Source organism: Bombina bombina, chromosome 2 (genome assembly GCF_027579735.1).
Source record: "Bombina bombina isolate aBomBom1 chromosome 2, aBomBom1.pri, whole genome shotgun sequence".
In the NCBI taxonomy this organism is placed as follows: domain Eukaryota; kingdom Metazoa; phylum Chordata; class Amphibia; order Anura; family Bombinatoridae; genus Bombina; species Bombina bombina.
Window position 1 is genome coordinate 1,212,644,759 of NC_069500.1, and position 14,141 is coordinate 1,212,658,899.

Here is a 14,141-nt window from a genome sequence, read left to right on the forward strand (position 1 = left end):
ACATTGACGATGTACTATTCGTCTGGGAGGGTACACGTGAACATCTTGATGAGTTTTTCTCAGCACTTAATAAAAACAACCTCAATATTAAACTAACATACCAGGCGGATCTGTGTAAAATTGATTTTCTAGATTTGACAATTTCCAAAAACGATGACGGTACCATTGCAACTAAAGTGTTTAGGAAAGAAACTGCTACAAATTCATTGTTGCACAAGACCAGTGCACACCCAGGGAGTACTTTAAAAGCAATTCCATATGGAGAGTTCCTACGATTGAGGAGAAACTGTTCAGATGTATCAATCTATGAAAATGAAAGTAAACTTCTTACTACCAGACTGTCACAAAGAGGCTACAGTAATAGAACCATTAAACAAGCTAAATTCAAAGCTCTAAAAACTTCTAGGGATACATTATTGTGTCCCAAAATTAAAGACAATTCCACAATTATCCCAAGACTGATTACTACGTACAATCCGCAAATGCAGAGTGTGATTAAGATACTCAATGAGAATTGGCACATTCTTACTAGTGACCCTGAGCTCAAGGACACAATAGGAGACAGAGTGCAAATTGGATACAAGAGACCAAGGAACCTAAAGGGTCAATTGGTATGAAGCCATTATGTACACACTCCGAGAAAAAATGATACTGACCCTGGCATGTACTCTTGTGGCACATGTTCTGTCTGTCCTCATGTCAGAAAAATAACAGATATTAAGGACAAATATGGGAAGAACCAAAAACTTAAACATCATTTCACTTGTAGATCCTCAGGAGTCATTTATATCATTGTTTGTGAATGTGATAAAGCCTATGTAGGCATGACTACTAGAGAGGCAAGAGTCAGAATTCTAGAACACAAAAATAATATCAAAAACACAGAAAAAGACCAACAAAAAGGAAAAAAGATCATGAGTGTAGCAAAACACTTTTTATTGAAACACCGAGGTCAAAGTAATCATCTAAAATGTTCTGTTTTGCAGAAAATCTCCCTAGGCATTAGAGGGGGTAATCTTGAAGATTCATTACTGAAAGCAGAATGTCGGTGGATACACCTGCTTAACACTGTATATCCACATGGATTAAATGAATATAATAATTATAATGTATATTTATAAATACTTATTTTCCCAGGTTTAAATTTATCATAGTATATCTATGCAAACACAAGTTACATGCTCACCATTCTCCTTACACTCTATAAAGAAGAACAGCACCCTGTCATCACGTTTCCCCTAAATTTAAGTATACTATTTCTTACTAACATATTTTCCTTCTTTCACTTAAAAAATCTTTTTTTCACTTAATATTGATTCACTATTAATCCACTTCATTTTATTTTTTATAATCAATTTATAATTCTTATACCTCATGAATATTTTCCTAACTAAAAATGTGTAAGATTAATAATATATTACTACATACAATCCCTTTTTTTAAACTATAAAATGTGATTCAAGCAAGGATTTTTTTTATCTTACAGCACACTCTCACTATCACAGCTTTTAGCAGAATAAATACATCGTACACAATAGTTTGTTATCACATCATTTTTATTTTTATTTTTATTCTTATTATAATATTTGTTTATATATGTTTAGATAAGACTCACCCTTTTTTGTAAGATACTTTTTTTTATTACACAGTATCGATACAGTTCCATTTATTTAGTAAGAATAATGGGAAATTAATCTTCCAGTATATGAATACTTCAGGTAATGATATACGCAGCAGCAATATAATGCCCTAATATATGAAAAACAAGTAGTATAGAATCTTTTATTCATTACATCATTTGTAGATTTCTAACAATAACAAAGGAAAACATCTATTATATGTACCAAGTACAAGCATAGCATTATACAACTCAATCGCCTGCTCAGATCTGCAAATCAAGTCATAGGCAGATATATACTAACGAATTACATATTCTGCTGCAAAATGCTCGGTCGCTAGGTGAAAATTTTGGGACCCATGTTTCAAAATATATTCAATATTTTCCTCTTCTATGCGCTATTAAAGTATGAGATACACACATTGGCCCTTGCCTCAACACATTCATTAAAATCTCTCTAATATATATGAATGAGCCAACTCTTTGACTTAACATGTCCAACATAGTCTAATCGTCCTGCAACAAATACCAACCAATCAGAAGCTACATAGCGTATTTTCAGAGAACAGGGGCGGGTGTTAGATTTTCATATTACCCGCTCTGTCCGGCCGGCGCGTACCCCTCTGAGGAAGCGTAATGTGAAATGCGCGTCAGGGGCACAAGCACAGGGTTATGGAACCTCTATCTTTTTAATTGCTGACTCAGCTAAAGCACTCTTATTACGGTCTTTACAAAAAATAGACAGTTAAAAGTTAATCAGGTCTCCGCTATAGATGAGACCTTTCTGAAGCTTAGTCTTTTTTTATTTCCTAATTCTGCCTACTGGTTGGCGTCTCAGATAACAGTATTTTTATATGGGACCTTATGTTTGGTTTCACTTACTATTTCAACTTCTAATAGTGTCAGTGTTTCGCTATAATTTAATGTGACTCAATATTGCGGCATATTATCTGCAACAAGCAGTGTATATACGTTATTTTAAAGGGAAACCGTATTTAGGTGTCTTATTAACATAGCATTAATACTGTTGGGTAATATATATCAATATGATATGCTAGCTCACACCTGTGGATCCGTGCAGGGTTTGTGAATAGAAATACGCTTGCACTAACGAACATAAGAAGCTATTATCTTAGGCTTCAGTGATAGTTGAATTTTGTGCAAAACGTATAACTTACAACCACCTTAATATTTGCTTTAAACTACACCATATGACCAGCAATGGTCTGACTTAAAGGACACTTGTTGATTCCGCATATTGTAAGCACTACAATTTAAGGTTACAATGTTATGTAATTAATACACTTGTAACAAGAAGCTTCATTATATTGTAACTAGTATTTATCTTATACGGCTATTCACCGGTACTTAACACATTAGGAGCTGGTTTCAGTGTTTTAGCTACACTTTTTTCCAGACTTAATATCTGATGGTAACAACCATTGACAGTGATTCATTGCATTTACTGCTATAATATATTTACTGCAAATAGCAACATATGCATTTGACTAAGAAACAAACTATACTGAGCTATCCACAGATACAATAATTAAAAGCAGTGGGTTACACACATCAATTGCAACGCTGAATATCTGCCTTAAAGGCACATACCACACCCTATGACTAATCAAAGGTTGATATAAAAACATTGGTGGATCCTATATATTTAAGATTTTATAATCGCCAGTCGAAACTTCTGCAAAAAACAATTATAGGCAACCATCACCTAGTTTGTGAATAAGCTACTATAATATCCATTTTTGTGTAAGGATAGTTATTTTACACATTGATTTCCTAGTACACAAAATTACAGAATATTGTGTTTATTCCTCACTCTCAGGTGGTGTTCTTGGAAAAGACTTATAAACTGACCAGATATATTTTCACACTGTCTATAATTATTTGTGGACTCCCAGGGTTGAATTATTATAATATATTTGATACTCCTTGGCAGCAACAAATTATTATTTATTTGAGTGCTCTTTGATAGAAAATTATTTTTTCTGAGTTTCAGCTAGTTTTAATTGTATGTGTGTGTGTGCATGAGTATGAGTCCAGTTGGACTTTTATTTTTTCTCCAATAAAGTTATCTAGTATAAATTTGTATGTTTGTGTAATTTGATCAACATATTGTTCAATCTTTCTTTGTCTGATCTCAATTTCAAGTGGGCTAAAGTATTATACTAGTCCAGTAACCTGCAGTCTCTCTCTTTGTGTTGCAAGCCTTTTTGCATACATTTTTATACATTTTGATGTATATCACTGCTTGAGGTTCTGGAATTCAGGGGCTACAAGTAATATTATAATTTGATTTAACCCCTGAATTTTTACTATACAACCCATTTTTGCCTCCCTCACCACCCTTAGTCTAACAACCCTGACATTACGCAAGGGCCATGAATCCTGATGGTGCTAATAATCCACCTCTAACTACCATAATTTCCAGGATGGATGAACAGGATCACCGCTTGGATCAATTTACACTAGCCTTGCAAACCCTGCTAACTCGCACTGCACATTTGGACTAAAGTGTCCCGCAAGTTATGGCTGCTCTTGTTTCCGCTGCTGCACCTAGTCCTACCAGGAACATTTCCGGTTCTGCACCTCTACCTCAGCGATATGGAGGCGATCCTTTTCTTTTTTTTATATCTTATTTTATTATAAACCAACATTGTGTACAGAACAACAAAAACATAGTGGAATAATAGAATATGCCACACAGGGCCTATTAATCTAATACAAAAACAAGAAGGAGAATTATCCATAGTTTAAACAACTAATAAATAGTCTTGTAGCAACTTCAATATAATATGTGCTCAATGCTGGTATTTTATATATAACCATAAAAATAATAAAGAAAAAGAAACAAAACAAAACAAGACAAGACAAGACAAAACAAGACGAAACAAAACAAAATAAAACAAAACAAAACAAGACAAAAAAAAAAAGGAAAAAAGGAGGGGGAGAAAGGGAGAATCCTACTATCTACTATCTATCTCAAGGGTATAACATAACCTAAGGAAGTAGTGCTGTTACCTAAGGCCGTATTATTTTAATCAAGCCAGCTACTGGGGAAATATCCAGCATATATGTTCATTTGAACAAACTCAGAATTTATCAAAGGCTTGACTAGTTGTCTTTGGGCCTGAATTGGCATGGTTTTAATAACCACTATCCATTTTTTAAAATAATTTTCTAATTGATCGTTATTCATATTAAGAATCTGCATCTGTTCTATTGTACTTTGGGCTATTAATATTTTTTTGAATTGTACAAAGCTGGGGGTTTTATAGGACTTCCATGATCTTAAGATAAGATTGCGAGCAATAAAAACCATAGTATTGATTAAATTATGATTTAAGCGGTACTCCAAGTATTTAAGCAGAAAAAACACAGTCAATGAGGTTATCTTGAAGTATAAATGAAGTACCATATTCATCCAATAGTCAATTTTCGCCCAAAATTGGGCGATTTTTGGGCAAGACCAAAAACAATGAAAGATATTAGCATTACTACTACTGCACCTTGTACACAAGTAATTAGTCTTATACCACTTAGATATTTTTTCTGGTGTAATATATACATTGAACAATAATTTTAAATGTGTCTCCCGCCAAGATGTCATAACCCATGAATTTTCAGTAATTTTAAAACTATCAGATATATCTTGTATAGTAATATTTGGAAAGTACAATTGCCATTTAATTTGAAGAAATTCTAATTGTGCATTTGTAGAAAGGGCGTTCAGCATAGTATACAATGGGGAGATGGTATATATGCCATTTTGATATAATTTAATTCTAGGGGTGAGATCCCCTAGGGACCAATTTAAGCTGTATACTTGTTTCAATTCATCAATATAATGGCGTATCTGTAAGTATGCATAAAAATCTCTCCTTGTAAGACCAAATTTGATACAAATATCAGTAAAGGATTCCACATATGAATCTGATCTAATAAATTGGCTAATCCATTTCAAGCCTTTATTTTCCCATTCTATAAAAATATTGTTAGAGTAGCCAGGAATAAACTTGGGGTTACCCCTGATTGGAAGAAACTCAGATACATAAGGGAGTATATGACATTCTAAACAATAATCTTGCCAAGCCCTGATTACATTTTTAATAGTTACTAAATTACAAACAATAGATGGTAACTGAGTTAATGGGCAGTGTAAAATTGCTTTAAGGCTAAAAGGTGCTATTAGGTTAGATTCACACTGCAAAAAAGAAATATATTCCTTTTCCGTAATCCAGTCTAACGCTATTTTTATTAATGTTACTAAGTTATAATGCTTGAGATTAGGAAATGCTAAACCTGCCGCTAGTCTAGGATTCATTAATCACTTTAATGCAATGGGGGGTAGTTATCAAGCCGTCAACCTCAAATACGCTGGAATTCCGCAGCGTATTTGTGGCGAGGCTGATTCGCCTTAGTTATCAAAGGCTAGAGACCGGCAAAAGTAGAATTTTGTGACGTAAACTTCGATCCGCCAGACTCAGTCCGACACAGATCGATTCTTACGTCACTCCAGATGTTCCGCACACAAGTGCGGCACAATCTGACTACTTTTGATAGTTATCAAAAAACTAGCAGGTACGCTCGGCACTTTTCCGGACCAGCGTACCTGGTTTTCAAACCACCACCCTGGAGGCGGCGGATCCCATAGGAATCAATGGGAGTCTGACCATAGCAAAAGTACAAGTTCGCTGCTGCCCGACATCCCATTGATTTCTATGGGAAGTATGTACACCTAACACCCTAACATGTACCCCGAGTCTAAACACCTCTAATCTGTCCCCCCTACACCGCCGCAACTAAATAAAGTTATTACCCCCTAAACCGACGGACTACAGACGAATGAAGGCTCCTTTAAGGGACGTCATCCAAGATGGAGTCCCTTCAATTCCGATTGGCTGATAGGATTCTATCAGCCAATCGGAATTAAGGCAGGAAAAATCTGATTGAATCAGCCAATCAGATTCAAGTTCAATCCGATTGGCTGATCCAATCAGCCAATCAGATTGAGCTTGCATTCTATTGGCCTCCTATGGGCCTCGTCAGTGAGGTGCAGCCACATTCCTCTAAGCACACTGGGCAAGGAGTCCACGTCTGGTTTCCCCCAGCACCTCACTGACGAGGCCCATAGGAGGCCGAAACGATCGTCTGGGGTTGTCATGTTCCTTGTTCAGAGGAGAATTGCCTGGTATTTCGGGGCTGGACTGACCTTACTTGGCGGAAACAGACTGATATACTTCAGGAAAGTTTTCTTCTGTGAAAAGCACACTGGTCTAAAAGAGGCTGCTTCCGGGTGGTAAATCGCCATAGAACAAGCCACTGAGCTGTTGTTCGTTCCTGGTAGAGCGCTTCTCTCTTTGTATGCAAATTATTATGACCCTGGGGAAGTCTCCCTATGGGTGATGGGGGAAACCAGACGTGGACTCCTTGCCCAGTGTGCTTAGAGGAATGTGGCTGCACCTCACTGACGAGGCCCATAGGAGGCTGAAACGATCGTCTGGGGTTGTCATGTTCCTTGTTCAGAGGAGAATTGCCTGGTATTTCGGGGCTGGACTGACCTTACTTGGCGGGATCAGACTGATATACTTCAGGAAAGTTTTCTTCTGTGAAAAGCTCACTGGTCTAAAAGAGGCTGCTTCCGGGTGGTAAATCACCATAGAACAAGCCACTGAGCTGTTGTTTGTTCCTGGTAGAGCGCTTCTCTCTTTGTATGTAAATTATTATGACCCTGGGGAAGTCTCCCTATGGGTGATGGGGGAAACCAGACGTGGACTCCTTGCCCAGTGTGCTTAGAGGAATGTGGCTGCACCTCACTGACGAGGCCCATAGGAGGCCGAAATGATCGTCTGGGGTTGTCATGTTCCTTGTTCAGAGGAGAATTGCCTGGTATTTCGGGGCTGGACTGACCTTACTTGGCGGGATCAGACTGATATACTTCAGGAAAGTTTTCTTCTGTGAAAAGCTCACTGGTCTAAAAGAGGCTGCTTCCGAGTGGTAAATCACCATAGAACAAGCCACTGAGCTGTTGTTTGTTCCTGGTAGAGCGCTTCTCTCTTTGTATGTAAATTATTATGACCCTGGGGAAGTCTCCCTATGGGTGATGGGGGAAACCAGACGTGGACTCCTTGCCCAGTGTGCTTAGAGGAATGTGGCTGCACCTCACTGACGAGGCCCATAGGAGGCCGAAACGATCGTCTGGGGTTGTCATGTTCCTTGTTCAGAGGAGAATTGCCTGGTATTTCGGGGCTGGACTGACCTTACTTGGCGGGATTAGATTGATATACTTCAGGAAAGTTTTCTTCTGTGAAAAGCACACTGGTCTAAAAGAGGCTGCTTCCGGGTGGTAAATCGCCATAGAACAAGCCACTGAGCTGTTGTTCGTTCCTGGTAGAGCGCTTCTCTCTTTGTATGCAAATTATTATGACCCTGGGGAAGTCTCCCTATGGGTGATGGGGGAAACCAGATGTGGACTCCTTGCCCAGTGTGCTTAGAGGAATGTGGCTGTACCTCACTGACGAGGCCCATAGGAGGCCGAAACGATCATCTGGGGTTGTCATGTTCCTTGTTCAGAGGAGAATTGCCTGGTATTTCGGGGCTGGACTGACCTTACTTGGCGGGATCAGACTGATATACTTCAGGAAAGTTTTCTTCTGTGAAAAGCACACTGGTCTAAAAGAGGCTGCTTCCGGGTGGTAAATCGCCATAGAACAAGCCACTGAGCTGTTGTTCGTTCCTGGTAGAGCGCTTCTCTCTTTGTATGCAAATTATTATGACCCTGGGGAAGTCTCCCTATGGGTGATGGGGGAAACCAGACGTAAACTCCTTGCCCAGTGTGCTTAGAGGAATGTGGCTGCACCTCACTGACGAGGCCCATAGTAGGCCTAAACGATCGTCTGGGGTTGTCATGTTCCTTGTTCAGAGGAGAATTGCCTGGTATTTCGGGGCTGGACTGACCTTACTTGGCGGGATCAGACTGATATACTTCAGGAAAGTTTTCTTCTGTGAAAAGCACACTGGTCTAAAAGAGGCTGCTTCCGGGTGGTAAATCGCCATAGAACACGCCACTGAGCTGTTGTTCGTTCCTGGTAGAGCGCTTCTCTCTTTGTATGCAAATTATTATGACCCTGGGGATGTCTCCCTATGGGTGATGGGGGAAACCAGACGTGGACTCCTTGCCCATTGTGCTTAGAGGAATGTGGCTGCACCTCACTGACGAGGCCCATAGGAGGCCGAAACGATTGTCTGGGGTTGTCATGTTCCTTGTTCAGAGGAGAATTGCCTGGTATTTCGGGGCTGGACTGACCTTACTTGGCGGGATCAGACTGATATACTTCAGGAAAGTTTTCTTCTGTGAAAAGCACACTGGTCTAAAAGAGGCTGCTTCCGGGTGGTAAATTGCCATAGAACAAGCCACTGAGCTGTTGTTCGTTCCTGGTAGAGCGCTTCTCTCTTTGTATGCAAGTTAATAAATTTATTATAGGTGGCGACGGTGTAGGGGGGGCAGGATAGGGGTTAATAAATTTAATATAGGTTGCGGCGGGTTCAGGGAGCGGCGGTTTAGGGGTTAAACTATTTATTTTCACGCGAGGTGCGGGATCAGCAGGATAGGGGTTAATAACTTTATTATAGAGGGCGGCGGTAAAGGGGGCAGGATAGGAGTTACTAGGTATAATGTAGGTGGCAGCGGTGTCCGGGAGCGGCGGTTTAGGGGTTAATACATTTATAAGACTTGCGGCGGGGTCTAGGAGCGGCGGTTTAGGGGTTAGTAACTTTATTTAGTTGCGGGGGGCTCCAGGGGCGCTGGTATAGGGGGTAGAACAGTGTAGTTTAGTGTGGGTGCTTAGTGACAGGCTAGCAATAAAGCTGTCAAACAGCCGAAGAGCAGCGAGATCTCTCACAGTCCGCTGCTCATTGCCCCGCAGCTTTTTGACAGCTTTACTTGATAACTTAGGCGAATTTTTTCAGGTCCGCGGCGGCGATGTGAGGCGAGCTTAGGCGGGCGTATTGGGCCGGCGAAGGCAGGTAAAATAGACGCATTGATAACTACCCCACAATGCGTGGCTTGGTACCTTTCCAGATAAACCGTGAACATAAACCATTAAATAATCGGATATCAGATTGATATAAAAATACTGGAATATTTTGGAGTAGATACAAAATTGTAGGGAATAAAATGGTTTTAATTAACATTGCCCTAGCTGTTAGAGAGATAGGTAAATGTGCCCAATCTTCGAGTTTTTTTTTACAAAATTAGAATACTTCTGGAAAATTTAATTTATACCAGTCTTGTGGGTTATTACCTAGAGTTATCCCTAAATATGTAATTTGCGTTGTCTCTCTAAACGGATGACTAATCTTATTCCCAGGTAATTTATTAATCCATAAAAGTTCCGACTTGGAGAGAATAATCCTATATCCTGAAATTACACCAAACAATTTAATATCTAATAATAATTTTGGGAGACTCATACTGAGATTACTAAGATACAAAAGTAAGTCATCCGCATAAAGTGACAATACAAATTTCTCCCGACCTACCAATATACCATCTAAATTCTGACGTAGAAAAATCGCAAGGGGTTCTATCGCAAGATTAAAAAGAAGCGGAGAGATTGGGCAGCCTTGTCTGGTTCCTCTCTGTAAGCTGAAACGCTCAGTTAATGAACCATTAACAATAATTGAAGATACTGGTTTACTATATATCGATCTAATACAGTCAGCGAACTGACCTGCAAAACCAAATTGCTCCAAAGTAAAAAAAAAGATGTTCCCAACTGATATAATCGAATGCTTTCTCCGCATCTAGTGTTAATATGGCTAGGTCTGTTGTACTTTTTTTTTAAGATACTTAAACTTATTCCAAAAAAAATCTAATGTTAACATCAGCTTGCGTATATTTTTAACTGGATTTCTACCAGTCATAAATCCTGTTTGGTTTTCATGGATTATTTGATTAAGATGCGGTTTAAGCCTAAAATAGCAGTTAAGAGTTTGTAATCACAGTTTAGAAGTGAAATTGGCCTGTATGAACTCGGCAGTTCAGGATCTTTATTTTTCTTAAGAATTAAGGAAATGTTAGAAGCTGTGAAATAGGATGAGCATTTAGTATTAGAAGAATAATAAAAATTAAATAATTTATGAATTGTAGGGGCATTCTGGTCCTGCAGGATTCTATAAAACTCCGCAGGAAGCAAATCGGGTCCTGGAGCCTTATTCAGTTTAGCCGACTGTATTCCATCTACAACCTCTTCTAAAGATATAGGGGAATTTAATTGTTGTATAATAGCGGGTGAAAGTTTAGGTAATGTGATTTGGTCCCAAAATAGTTCTCTCTTGTCTGGTGTTAGCTTATCTGCTTTATATAAATCTTGAAAAAACTTAAAAAAAGTCTCCTCAATAACTACATTATTTGTAAATCTATCTGTGCCATTCTTTATAGCAGAAATAATATGCTTATTTGTAATCTTAGTAATCTTTGCTAAATATTTTGCAGATCTGCCTGCATGACCTCCATAAAGTACCCTCTGTTTAATATCCTCTTGCGTTGTTTTTTATTTTAAGAAAACATCTCAGACTGATTTAGCATCAATATATTTCTGCCATAGTACTTGTGTTTGACTGGCTACATAAGCATTATAAGTATTTTTAACATTATTAGATAATTGGGTTTCTTTATATCGAGTTTTTTTTTTTTAACAAACATAGATATGCTCTAATATCCCCCCGTAACACAGCTTTGGCCGATTCCCAAAATATTTCAAATTTTCCCAGATATGGTGAATTAAATTTATAGAATTCCCCCCACTTATTCTTAAGCCAGTTCTGGAATTTAACATTGTTCATTAAGTATTTAGGGGAAAAAAAAGTATTTGGATTACGTGTTTGGAGATATCTAGTATTAAATTCTAGGGAGATAATAACATGATCTGAGATTGCAATTTCTTTAATATCTGGTGTCATGTTCATTCCGCAAAGTACCTCTGATACTAAGAACATATCCAATCTAGAAAATGTTTGATGTCCTTTTGAGACACATGTATATGTTCTAGTATCAGGATTCTGCACACGCCATATGTCCTGAAGTCCTAATTCAGAGCAGAATTTCTGCAGTATGCGTTGCTTCCTGTCTCTTCTAGAAGCTATCTTGGGACTTAACCTATCAAGATTGGGCATAGATATTATATTCATATCACCAGCTATTTTTAAATTTTGACCAACATATTTTGAGAATTGTACTGACAAATCATTCCAAAATTTAGAATCTAAGTTATTTGGGCCGTATATATTACACAAGACGAACATTATTTTATTGATGGTTATCTCGAGAACCAGATACCGCCCTTCAGAATCTATTTCACAAGCTTCTATCTTGTAGTTTAAATTCTTATTAAGAAGGATTGCAACCCCTCTCTTCCTACCATCATAGGGGGCGGCAATAACCTCCCCAACCCATCTCATTTTAAGTTTAGGTGTTTCCAGGTCTTTTAAATGAGTTTTTTGGATCAATGCAATATCGGGCTTATATCGCCCAAGTTGTTTAATGATCATTTTCCTTTTAATCGGGGAGGTTATACCCCCACATTCCAAGAAAGGAATTTGAGTGGTTCGGTTCCCATTAAATTAAAAAAGGGCTAGAGTAGTGTATACTGAAAAAAAAAAAACATATAACAGGTAAAAAGCATAAAAACAAAACAGTACTTTTTTTTTTTAAACTCCATCTCAACGTGTCTTGACTCCTTTGGGGTACAGCTAAAATTAAACCTATACCAAACCAAGTGATCTGCAAAACGTATCAGCTTCCGCTACACTGTTCAGAATTGTGGTCTTCCCCTCCCTTAAAACAATAAGCTTGGCTGGATATATTAATCTTATATCAAAATTGGCGTTCATAAGTTTGAGAAAAAAAGGTGACATCTCTCTCCTTTTCACTAGTGTTTCGTTTGAAAAATCTGAAAACAACATGCTGGTTGATTAGGAACGGGTTAAGTTTCTTATAGTGCCTAAGATATAATATTTTATCTTGGAAATTTAGAAACTTAATAATAATGGGTCTAGGCTTGCTCTTGCCATCAGAATTAGGACGAATTGGGCCTACTCTATGAACCCTTTCAATATGAACTGGTTGAGGCAGTTGTTGGATGTTCAGTAGTTGGGGGAGACTAGAGGAAGCAAATTGCATTAGATCCTGGTATTCAGATATTTCAGGGAGGCCAATAACCCTCAGGTTATTGCGTCTAGATCGATCCTCTAAGTCCTCTACTCTCGCTTGTAATATAGATATTAATTTTACATTAGATGTTACAATAGGATCTTGTAAGTTAAACCTGTCTTCTAGTTCTGACATTCTAACTTCGGCTTCATCTAGTCGTGAGGAAAATTGTCTCACCTCATTTGTTAACCCATTGATTTCTTGTTTAATTTCTTGTTTAAGTGAATCAAATTGAGGCGTGACCATTTTAGATATTTCTGAAACTAATTCCATCATGTCGTAATTAGATATATTAAGACCAGCTTTATCTTGGGAAGTATCTGCACATCCCTTTATTTGTTTATTGCCTTTTCTATCTCCCCTAAGTTTAGGGGGCATATTTGGCGAACTACCTTTTCCCTGGAAAACAATCTCTCCATGAACACAGCCCTAAAAAAAAAAACGTGGAAATGTGCAATTATAAGTGTAATTTAACTTAATTTATAACTATATTACTCCAAAGCGTGTCATTTATATACATTTAGTGAATTGTGTCGTGACAGTCAGTTACCTAGTCTAAGATAACATTGAAATAGTTATGTTTCTTGAAAAGTTTCAAACTTTTTAGGCTAGGAACATACATTAGCAAATATATGAGTTACTATAATTAGTACCCTACAAGTGAACGGAAGAAAAAAGGAAAGAAAAGAGAAGAAAAAAAAAAAAAAGAACAGAAAACGTGACATTCGTGCTATTAAACAGAAGATAAGGCCATGTCAAATAGTTTGAAAATACCCAGGTAGACAGGTCCAATATCAATAAATACTTATTCGGTAGTATACAATAAATGCTAAGACTAGTACAGTAGTATCAGTGTTTCCAGAGAAAAAGGGATGCCATTTATTCCCTCCTTATTATATCCAGATTAATCTAAGGATTTTTTAAGGCTTTTCCCTTTTTTAAAGAAAAAGATTCTTGAATAGCGTGCTCCAATGTGAGGCACTCTGTTCTCCTAATAAACAATTCTCTGGACCTTTAGTATAAAAAATACGCTCTTATATGATCTTAAACAATAAATGCACATATAGTAAAGTCCAAGACTGATATATATATAAGAGTGGTTCAGTCTCTGAGTAATGTAGGAAAAGAACAAACACCACAGGACAATCCCCCTGTTAAATTAAACCATTTTCTTTTTTTAGCGGTATATGAGGATGAAATATCTTTGAATAATCTCTCAAGATATTAGTAAGCACCAATACCACAGTTTCAATTGACGTTAGGTAATCCGTGTAGGAGGGCTCTTTTATTCCCTAA